At 28.7% G+C, this 12,039-nt stretch overlaps 1 protein-coding gene across 5 annotated transcripts in view; it reads left to right on the top strand.

The window, feature by feature from the left end:
• Nucleotides 1-3,631: 3,631 nt before the first annotated feature.
• The window catches only part of LOC147806889 (cofilin/actin-depolymerizing factor homolog), a 119,948-nt gene continuing 111,540 nt past the window's right edge, over nucleotides 3,632-12,039 (top strand). The window contains exons 1-3 of one of the 5 annotated variants that reach the window (XM_087167381.1): nucleotides 3,632-4,244; nucleotides 6,170-6,272; nucleotides 8,225-8,323. The gene's annotated coding sequence lies outside the window, so the exon portion shown is untranslated. The remainder of the gene's footprint in view (nucleotides 4,245-6,169; nucleotides 6,273-8,224; nucleotides 8,324-12,039) is intronic. The other 4 variants (XR_015435354.1, XM_087167378.1, XR_015435337.1 and 1 more) reach the window with 4 other exon arrangements.

The raw sequence follows: 12,039 nt of genomic DNA, 5'->3' as shown, positions 1-12,039 counted from the left end.
TCAAATTTCAAGACCGCCTAATTCCCTTGAATATTAAGCTATAATTTTCAAACTCAGACAAAAAGTAGGCCTCTATGAACCAAACCACCCTACTTAAGTAAATATTTATAGATAGATTAGGGAGGTCGCAGTCACCCCTCATGTCTTTTGTTTAACTAACGGGGAGAGGGTAATTAAAGCAATGTTGTAGCACGAACGTCGTATAAGCGTGGTCCAACGGCTAAGACCATGCGCTAGTGACTTACGATTGGAGCGTGGGGGACCGGGTTCGAACCTCGGCTGTGGTCAATTTTTAAATTTTTTTTTATTTGTTTATTTTGCATTATATTATTTATTTAACGTGTTTATCGATGTTTTAAGGGATTCTATATATAAAAAATATTTTTTTCTGTTCGGGAAAATTCAAATAATGCTTAAAAACTGGAAAAAATCCGGAAAAGTAGATTGTTTAAATTATATTATTTTTCTAAACTTGTTTTACGATATTTTCACGACAGTTTAGCATAGCAAAGGTGTTCTATGTATAAAACCAATTGTCCTTCTTTGCAGAAGAGCGCACAATGGATTAAAAAATTAAATAAAATAAATTGGCGGGAAAAAGGCTCAAATTTCAAGACCGCCTAACTCCCTTGAATATTAAGCTATAATTTTCAAACTCAGACAAAAAGTAGGCCTCTATGAACCAAACCACCCTACTTAAGTAAATATTTATAGATAGATTAGGGAGGTCGCAGTCACCCCTCATGTTTTTTGTTTAACTAACGGGGAGAGGGTAATTAAAGCAAAGTTGTAGCACGAACGTCGTATAAGCGTGGTCCATCGGCTAAGACCATGCGCAAGTGACTTACGATTGGAGCGTGGGGGACCGGGTTCGAACCTCGGCTGTGGTCAATTTTTAAATTTTTTTTTATTTGTTTATTTTGCATTATATTATTTATTTAACGTGTTTATCGATGTTTTAAGGGATTCTATATCTAAAAAATATTTTTTTTCTGTTCGGGAAAATTCAAATAATGCTTCAAAACTGGAAAAAATCCGGAAAAGTAGTTTGTTGAAATTATACTGTTTTTCTAAACTTGTTTTACGATATTTTCACGACAGTTTAGCATAGCAAATGTGTTCTATGTATAAAACCAATTGTCTTTCTTTGCAGAAGAACGCACAATGGATTAAAAAATTAAATAAAATAAATTGCCGGGAAAAAGGCTCAAATTTCAAGACCACCTAACTCCCTTGAATATTAAGCTATAATTTTCAAACTCGGAATGGAAGTAGGCCTCTATGAACCAAACCACCCTACTTAAGTAAATATTTATAGATAGATTAGGGAGGTCGCAGTCATCCCTCATGTCTTTTGTTTAACTAACGGGGAGAGAGTAATTAAAGCTATGTAGTAGCGCGAACGTTGTATAAGCGTTGTCCTACAGCTAAGACCATGCTCTAGTGACCTACGATTGGAGCGTGGGGGACCGGGTTCGAGCCTCGGCTGCGGTTAATTTTTAAATTTTTTTTTCTTTTGTTTATTTTGCATTATATTATTTATTTAACGTGTTTATCGATGTTTTAAGGGATTCTATATATAAAAAATATTTTTTTCTGTTCGGGAAAATTCAAATAATGCTTAAAAACTGAAAAAAATCCGGAAAAGTAGTTTGTTTAAATTATATTATTTTTCTAAACTTGTTTTACGATATTTTCACGACAGTTTAGCATAGCAAAGGTGTTCTATGTATAAAACCAATTGTCTTTCTTCGCAGAAGAACGCACAATGGATTAAAAAATTAAATAAAATAAATTGGCGGGAAAAAGGCTCAAATTTCAAGACCGCCTAACTCCCTTGAATATTAAGCTATAATTTTCAAACTCGGAATGGAAGTAGGCCTCTATGAACCAAACCACCCTACTTAAGTAAATATTTATAGATAGATTAGGGAGATCGCAGTCACCCCTCATGTCTTTTGTTTAACTAACGGGGAGAGGGTAATTAAAGCAAAGTTGTAGCACGAACGTCGTATAAGCGTGGTCCATCGGCTAAGACCATGCGCAAGAGACTTACGATTGGAGCGTGGGGGACCGGGTTCGAACCTCGGCTGTGGTCAATTTTTAAATTTTTTTTTATTTGTTTATTTTGCATTATATTATTTATTTAACGTGTTTATCGATGTTTTAAGGGATTCTATATCTAAAAAATATTTTTTTTCTGTTCGGGAAAATTCAAATAATGCTTCAAAACTGGAAAAAATCCGGAAAAGTAGTTTGTTGAAATTATACTGTTTTTCTAAACTTGTTTTACGATATTTTCACGACAGTTTAGCATAGCAAATGTGTTCTATGTATAAAACCAATTGTCTTTCTTTGCAGAAGAACGCACAATGGATTAAAAAATTAAATAAAATAAATTGCCGGGAAAAAGGCTCAAATTTCAAGACCACCTAACTCCCTTGAATATTAAGCTATAATTTTCAAACTCGGAATGGAAGTAGGCCTCTATGAACCAAACCACCCTACTTAAGTAAATATTTATAGATAGATTAGGGAGGTCGCAGTCATCCCTCATGTCTTTTGTTTAACTAACGGGGAGAGAGTAATTAAAGCTATGTAGTAGCGCGAACGTTGTATAAGCGTTGTCCTACAGCTAAGACCATGCTCTAGTGACCTACGATTGGAGCGTGGGGGACCGGGTTCGAACCTCGGCTGCGGTTAATTTTTAAATTTTTTTTTCTTTTGTTTATTTTATATTATATTATTTATTTAACGTGTTTATCGATGTTTTAAGGGATTCTATATATAAAAAATATTTTTTTCTCTTCGGGAAAATTCAAATAATGCTTAAAAACTGAAAAAAATCCGGAAAAGTAGTTTGTTTAAATTATATTATTTTTCTAAACTTGTTTTACGATATTTTCACGACAGTTTAGCATAGCAAAGGTGTTCTATGTATAAAACCAATTGTCTTTCTTCGCAGAAGAACGCACAATGGATTAAAAAATTAAATAAAATAAATTGGCGGGAAAAAGGCTCAAATTTCAAGACCGCCTAACTCCCTTGAATATTAAGCTATAATTTTCAAACTCGGAATGGAAGTAGGCCTCTATGAACCAAACCACCCTACTTAAGTAAATATTTATAGATAGATTAGGGAGATCGCAGTCACCCCTCATGTCTTTTGTTTAACTAACGGGGAGAGGGTAATTAAAGCTATGTAGTAGCACGAACGTCGTATAAGCGTGGTCCAACGGCTAAGACCATGCGTTAGTGACTTATGATTGGAGCGTGGGGAGCGGGTTCGAACCTCGGCTGTGGTCAATTTTTAAATTTTTTTCTTCTTTTGTTTATTTTGCATTATGTTATTTATTTAACGTGTTTATCGATGTTTTAAGGGTTTCTATAAATAAAAAATATTTTTTTCTGTTCGGTAAAATTCAAATAATGCTTAAAAACTGCAAAAAACCCGGAAAAGTAGTTTGTTTAAATTATATTATTTTTCTAAACTCGTTTTACGATATTTTCACGACAGTTTAGCATAGCAAAGGTGTTCTATGTATAAAACCAATTGTCTTTCTTTGCAGAAGAACGCACAATGGATTAAAAAATTATTTAAAACGTAATAATTTACGTCATTTTCTTTAATCTTTAGGTCAGCGAAATCTCCCTACTATATTCCAAACCACCTTATTTCGATAGGGCTGTCAAAAAGCACGCGAACCTATGATCCCAACCAGTGTCATGGAAACATCTAACCCCCTCTCCAAAAGGTCCAAACTGTGATGGCAAGTCTGAAAAACTTTTAAATACATATTTTCGCTGCCTCTTTTAGTACTTTTCTATACCCAAGTGTTTTGTTTTAGCCTTTCCCGCTAAAAGATTTCATTTACCAGGTTACGCTTCAAATCTCTGTCTCCCATTCGCGAATTTTTCCTAAACAGTGAGAATGTCCCTTGAGGTTAAACAACGGGTGAGCCAGTTGCTTTAGGTCAGGCTGATCATGTAATTTAAAATTAAAGAACTCATGTAACAGAAATAGAAGGTCAGAAACGTCTTAATCAAAACAAATAGTATACAAATTTGGCAAAAAATTTAATTTTTTGTTTTTTCAATAAGCTTCGAGAATTGAGATTAAAATGTTCTATTTTTAAAAGACTAAGAAGAATGGACCTCATTTAAGAACTCCTTAGACTGCACCAAAACTATTGCTGATCAGTTATGAGATTTATCTATTTATATCATGATAACATCATATGCAGGTTTGAGTTTTTGTATTTTGAAATAAAAACAGTTAATTTTAGAAGTAAATCATCTTTATAAATAAAACAACAAAAACAATTAAATTACTAAAATCAACTCTTAAATATATAACATTTATGTATAGTTTTTATGTTTTGTAAATGTATTTGATTTTAACGAATCTTTCTCAAGGTCAAAGGAAAGGAAAAAGACCCTTAATACTTTTTATATTTTCTTTTTAATATAGGATGCAAGGGAAGACAATATTTGTTCAATATATGTCAACAAATAGTTCACAGCCAGTAGTACACAAATATTTATTTCAAAATTTTTAAGAAATTTATTTATAATTTTTAAAATAAATGTTTATTTTACTTTATCTATTTACCTATATTTTTCTTATTTCAAAATTTTTTTTTTGAGTGTTTAAATTAGTATATTTTTATAAAAAATACTCAGAACTTTGAAAATTTTTTTAAAAGTTTTTAAATATTTTTTATAAAACTTTTTTTCAACTTTTTAGTATTTATTAGTTATTTCTTAGTGTGATCTATAATGTCATTTCATTTTTAATATATAACTGTGTTTGTTTCAGTTTTTTTCCCTTTTAATATTATGAAATGAAAAAAAGGTATTGTAGCTTTTTTTTATTATATGTATTTGACGCAATTTTTCGCAACTTTAATTTGTCTCATATGACAGGGAAAACTGTTCTTTTCTGATAAATTAGATATAGAATTTTTCTTAAATTTATTTTTCTATTTCGATCCTTATGAAACATACACTTAATTGTAAAACTTATACTTAACATTTTAATTTTATTTATTTACTTTTAGTTTTTCTTTTCTTGATATTTATAATGCATATCATTATTATTAAAAAGATTTTATTTTTCATATATTATGCACACACAAAGCCACCAGAACATCATAGTGGCCCCACTCTCTTTCTTTTTGTTATCCAGCACAAAACTTGTTGAGAATAACCAAGAAAACCTTTCAGGGGCCTCAAACTAAATAGCACATTTAAATTCAGTGCCACATAATGTAATTGATATTAAGATTTTACGCTACACACAGTGCCATGTCCTTATTAGTGTGTGAAAAATTAATCATTAGATCTGAAGTTATTCAGTTTTTTATTTGTTTTTTGTAAATGTTTTTCTTATTTGCAATTGCCTAAAAAACTGCATTATATTTTCTGAGACTACTAGCTTTCAGGAATTAGGTATTAAGTCTTTTTTTTTTCTTATCTAAGTGCATTAATGTGTGGATCCATGCACATATTTTATACAACTCCCAACACTGTTTCTTCTAGATTAGCAATTTTGTAGTATGAGTGATGAATAAAAATGTCATGATGAATAAAAGCGAAAGAAATCACAATTATTTGCTAAAAATTATAGTTTGTATTTTAAAAAGTAAAATAAAAATCACCTAAAATTTCCTAGAGTTAAAAAATATATTGTAAGACATCCCACAAAGTCAAATTGTTTTTTTTTTACTTTAAAGTTCATTAATATTTTTAATCATTAAATTGTTTCATTAATAACTGTTTTAATAATATGCCAATTTGTTCTAAGTTAAAACTTGCCAGCCATTTTTCAATAATAAAAAAAATTAATTTTAAAGTGTGTCATCAATAATTTCTACAGGAATTTGTAACTAACTTCCTAGAAAATTTTTACGAATATCTTTACGAAATCTTATGTTCCAATTTTGTTTTATAGTATTTGTGGCAATGATACTTTTTTATGCTAATATGCTTGATTTGATACTATATCAATATTCTCAAACCAATTAATATTGCACCTTAGTATGTGAAAATCTGTTCACCAGATTACACAATTATTCACAGTCTTCTTTTTGTGCATTCTCCATAGTCTTTATGCTAATATATTCTTTTACTGAATTGTTATTAAATTGTTAGTATGAATTTTTTACAGACTTATTCTGAAGCTTTGTGTGATTTTTTGAAAACTTTGTTTAAGCTAAATGAAAGAAGAAAAGAAAACAACATAATTGTTCATTCTAATCCAGTTATCAAAGGTATTAATTCCCTTATTATTTTAAATATTATAACGGGAGAGTAGGGGGGAAACTGGGTACCTTGATTGTGTCAAAATTAATTTTGTTTTTCAGTGGGCAAACTCTGAATTACACGTCACTTGTCAAATAGATGCACCTATCATATTGTTGGTGATTAATTCAATGCATCTGTATAGATAAACTTGTTTTTCTGTATCAACTTTAATGTTCTTTTGTTTTTAAATCTAGCGTTATTACAATTATTTTTAGTACAGCTTAATAAACGTAATTACTAACGATTCATAACAAACAATAAGGTTCATTAGTATCACTCTTCAGTAGAACCTTTACTCTTGGGGGTTAGACAGGGTAACACCCAATCTTTCCCTAGGCTGAGACCATGAAAGCTAGAAAACATTGAAGGAAGAAAATAACTGCATTCAAGATTGAACAAAAGTTTCATGGAACAAAGTTTATTGCTTCTATTTTCATATTTTGTGTAGTTTTTGAAGACAGCAGAATTGTAGTTTATGCTTTGATATAAAAAATTCTCTGCAATTTTCTTTTAAAAAAATGCTATAGTTTTCGTAATGAATTTTGGTCAGACCCCTAGATGTTTTGTCCCCCTCCCTTGAGTACAGTCTTGACTACATCACATGTAAATTGCCTGCATAATTTCAGTAAATTTCCTTATAAAATGGAAATGTCTGCTACTTTTTCATTGAAATTCTAGCTTTTCTAAATTTCCCATAGAGTTAGCATTTATTCCTGGTCTTATTAATGGGGTGATTTGACTTTTTCTAGAAAAAAATAATTTATAACAAAAGTTATATATGTGTGACTTTTCATGACTGTTGTCTTGTACAAAACTAAACAAGGGATATCTGACAGCTTCTATGTTGAGCAGATCAACTCCAACACCCTTTAAATCTTAGCTAAACGATCTTTCCCCACTTTTCCTTACATCTGAGAATGAAAGACTATGATGTTGAACTAAATTTATGTATTATCTTTTTAATTATCCTTTTTTTTAATAAACTTTTATAATTTAATAATATATCACTGCCATGTATATTTTTTCCATAAAATTTTAATTCTCTATTTTGGTTGTGTTTTGTGGATAAATTTACAAATTAAGTCATTGAAATGTAACATCACAAAATTACTTATGTATGATCTTTTGTGATGACTACTTGTTGTCATTCTATAATCTGGTCACTATAAAACAAAGATGGCAAACCTACGACACTCGTGGCACTAGGTTTTCAGATGTAATGGTGGTACACAACAAGTATACTATAAATTACTTTATTTGCTTACATTTACTGCAAAACGTTTTTAAAAAATCTCTAAGACTGACAACAAAGGTAGATTCAGAAACGAGCATTATTGTGTGCATAAGTTAATATGCATTTATTTTATGATCTTTTGTCTATTTTAACTAGAATTCTTAAAATTTATATCTGAATGTGCTTTAAAAAATCACAAGTTCTCTGAGTTGTTACAGGAAATAGAATCTCAATAGGACAAACTTTTTACGTTGTATACAGTTTCTTCTCAAATTTGAGGAACTTTTAGATGAAATTTGATTTTTCATACCAAAAAAAGAATTTACTTAATTTATGGGTTCAATTTAACTGTGTGATTTCATGTTTTTTTTTACATTTGCAGCACTATCAACAGATTTAAATTAGAAATTGAGAAGAAAAGTTTAAACTGAAAATATGTTGTTTGAGATCCCTGAAGTGCAAACTTGATATATATTCCTGAAAAGAATAGCGAGTTTCGTTGATTTATCTTCTAAAGGCAGAAAAATATTTTTAAGAGCTGTTTGGATATTACAAAATTCTGATGAAATATTATCAAAGCTATTTTCTATTTTCTCTATTTTGTAAATTTTAGAAAACATAAAAGTTTTGCTTTAAGATCTCCCTTTGCTAAAATGAATGATCATAAAATGTCACTTTTTTTAGTGGTTTGATATTTCGGAAAGGAAACTGACAGAATAGTCTTGGTAAAGCATCAGAAGAACTTGAGAATGCAGATTTGAGGAATTGAACACAAAAAATAGGGTAATTTAATCCTTAGAAAATTGAACATTTTCATACTTGTTTTTAATGTGATATATATTTATTTATAATGTAATATAAATGCATTTTGAAATGTAATAAGTGCATTAAGTTCTTAAATTGAATTGAACAAAATTTTTTTAGAAACTGGAAGAAAATAAAGGCAGATTAAAATAATATTTTCAGTTGTATTGATGAGTAGTATATGGGGGGGGGGCTACAGGACACTTTGCCCCTTCCTCATATACTACTATTAATTTCCTATTTTTATATTAAGAAAACTTAAAATATACCTATATTTTGCATTTTTATATGAAATATTAAACAAAATCAGCATATTTAAAAATTCTTATTTTTTATATTAATAATTTTTATTTTATTAATAATCCTGTATTTTATATGACTTTAGTAATCAAAATTCTTATTTTTATAGTAATAATCCCTCATTTTTTTATGACTTTAGTAATAATCCCTTATTAATAAAATTTAAAATATCGTTTTTTATTTTACATGCAAATCATAATCGTAATATTAATTTTACCTTTAAAATCAAAAATATATTTTCCACTATTAATTTTTCTTATAGCTTTATCAGATAATTCCCCTTGACATTTCGAGAGATAAAAATCTTTCTCATCATTGTCTACTTCTAATCTAGCTACAATAGAGTCACCGTATTTTGTATTTATTTTTCTCAGCGATATTAAATTATATTTACCTATCTCGAGTTCATTTAATTTGTATGTTTCAGGAAATCGTTTGAGGTCATTGAATTCTTCCATTTATTTAGAAACATTTTTTGCAATATAATTTCTGTAATACATACACTTGTATGACGAACATCCAGGTCCTAAAATTTTAGTACATTTAGGTACATCAATGTCAATAGATGGTATATTCAATTCATCTAATATCTCTTTTTCTAAAATACCTCCTTTATAAGCAAATGTACCACCATATAGTTGATATAGGTTATTTATATAATTTTTTACGTCTTGATGATTTATCCATAAACTATTCTTATTTCTATTAAATCTTAATCCGTGTACTTCTGAAGTGCATTTACGTACAATCTTCAATTCTTGATCATTCAATTCACAATTGGGTGTAAATACGCCAATATATTCACCGATTGGTAAATTTAAATGAACCCATCCTATCTCTCTTACAATCTTACGATTGGGAAAAATAAATCCCTGAATGTTTAGGATGACTGTAATCTTATCCATTTATTAAGAAACATTTTTTAAAAGCCAAAAGGCACAGTATCATAATTATCTAAAAGTCTACGTTTATCGTATCCAAAGGTATAACGTTTATTTGTTTTAATACTTGAAATATTTCTATTTTTTTCGATTTTAAACTGATTGATTTCTACATCTAAACAATCTGTTTCACCTGTTATTATTTTAGTCCTATTATCAAAGTCTAATATGGTTTCACTCTGATAAGACATTTTAAATTCTTTTACTTTTCCATGTACAGATTTATCATTTAACTTATACCCATAATCTTTAAAGGCTCCAGCTATCCAAGATGTAATATATTTATCATTTCCCAATTCATCAGTCCATTCTCCTAACATGCATCCCGTTTCAATTTTATTGGTACCGTCGTCTATATATACTACACTATCTGTATCATAATAAAGTACTTTATCTCCTAATTTATCTAACATTTCATATAATCTAATTCTGGCAGAACTAGTTGTAAAAGCAGCTATATATACATTAGTATTGAAGTTATTTTTTTCAAATTTATCTTTCATTTTATAACTCATTTCCACACAATCGTTGTTTAAAAAATTCATATTCAAATCCTTAATAGTATCATTTAGAATAATTCTATAAAAATCTTCAATTTCCATCACATATTCAGTTTGCTTCATATTATTTCTTTGGCCAAACTTAACCCATAAAGAATTTAAACATATTTTAGCTATGAATCTCAAACCTGGATTTTCTTCAATTTTATCTAATTTAATATTTAATTTTTCCTTAACTACTTTTCTATACTCTTCTTCATTTTTGAAATTATTTTTCCACTTATCACAAGTTTCTAATTTTATTTTTAAAAACATCTTGACATATTTTCTAAATAGTTTATTCGATTTATTTTTGAAATTCCACACTTCATAAATATTCAATATTTTATATCCTTTTTTAACAGCTAATCTGATCTCATCGGTAGCCCAAGTTCCAATAATGCATCAATCACAATCATCGTGTTTACATTCCGAATTTCTTATTTCATGACACATTTCGCATTTCTTCTTTTCTAAAGTTGTTTTGAAATGATTGCATTTTATTGTTTCAGAGCAAATTCTGCATAGTGAAAATATTAATTTTTCTGCTTTATAAGGTAATACTGGATGATATAATTTTCTGGGTGGAAGTACTTTACATTTTATCAATCCATACCAATTTTCATTGTATTTTTAGGATTAAATACTTTGATAGGATGACCTTTTGGATAGTTATCAAAATAATTTTCAGTAGGATATAAAGAACATACGTCAATATATCTGCCTTTTTCATTACTTTTCATTTCATATTTTAATTTGGTAGGTTCACATCTTCCACCATAAAAAGCATCTCTAGGATTTAAAGGTTCTATAAAATCTCTCTTCCATTCCTTTTTCATGTATTGTTTCATATCCTTATTATTATCAAAATCACACTCCCAGATATTTACCAATTCATAACCTGCTTTAATTATTTTTTTATTGATCTTCTTAGTTTGTTTATATAAATCTTCCATAAGCATTTGATTAACAGTGTTTACTTGTGTTCTAGTGGAACATTTTTTACATCCTTGCCAGAAACATCCATTAAATTGAAATACTGTATTTTTATAAAATCCATCTACCTTATAATATTTTTCACCTAATTGGAATTTTTTCTCTCCTCCATTCAAAGCATGACGTATATTAATATTTTCCTTTTTTGATATGTAATCTAACCAAGCTATTGATTTTTTACTGTACTGATCTTTTTGAATGACATTTTCATCAATAGCTATTGTATTTTCTTTCAAGAATTTATCTCTGTAAATGGCTATACATAGACCAGCTAAAGTTACATATTTAAACGGATCTACATTCACAGCTTCTAAGAATAATCTTCTTAATTCTAAACAACCTTTTCTTAAAATATCTATATCAGATCTGCAGTATTTTATAAATTCCTTTTGGAAATCAAAGGTTTCATGTTTAATGGAATCATACCATTTATCAAATTTTTTCCTGTCTTCATCAATCATATAATTATATCCATAGTAATATTTATCTGGATATTTACCAATATAATTTTGATTCTTTTGTTTGTTGAATAAATGAGGAAAATAACCCTTGGCCAGTTCATTTAAATTGAATGTTTTTGGAAATTTCTTGAGTGCACACATTGTAAAATTAATAGAATCAATAAACCTTATATTATACTCATCAGCTTTCATATATGCTAACTTATTTCCTTGATAAATTGTGGATATTTTTATATGTTTTTTAAAACAATACTTAGCTAAAAATTGAAAATCAAATCCTTTTCCATAATGAGCTATAACTGTATATCCAATTCGTTCCTCTCTAAATAACCATTCACAAAAATCGTTTTCATTTTTAAATTCTGTTTCGTTTCCATGAAAATCATGACATATAACTAGATTCACTTCATGAATTCCTGTATCTTGCTTGGTTTCAACATAAAAAAATAAGTATTTTT

The sequence above is a fragment of the Parasteatoda tepidariorum genome, chromosome 7 (assembly GCF_982258835.1).
Source record: "Parasteatoda tepidariorum strain Cologne lab strain chromosome 7, Ptep-v5.0, whole genome shotgun sequence".
NCBI lineage: Eukaryota > Metazoa > Arthropoda > Arachnida > Araneae > Theridiidae > Parasteatoda > Parasteatoda tepidariorum.
This window is presented reverse-complemented; position numbering and strand designations above follow the sequence as displayed.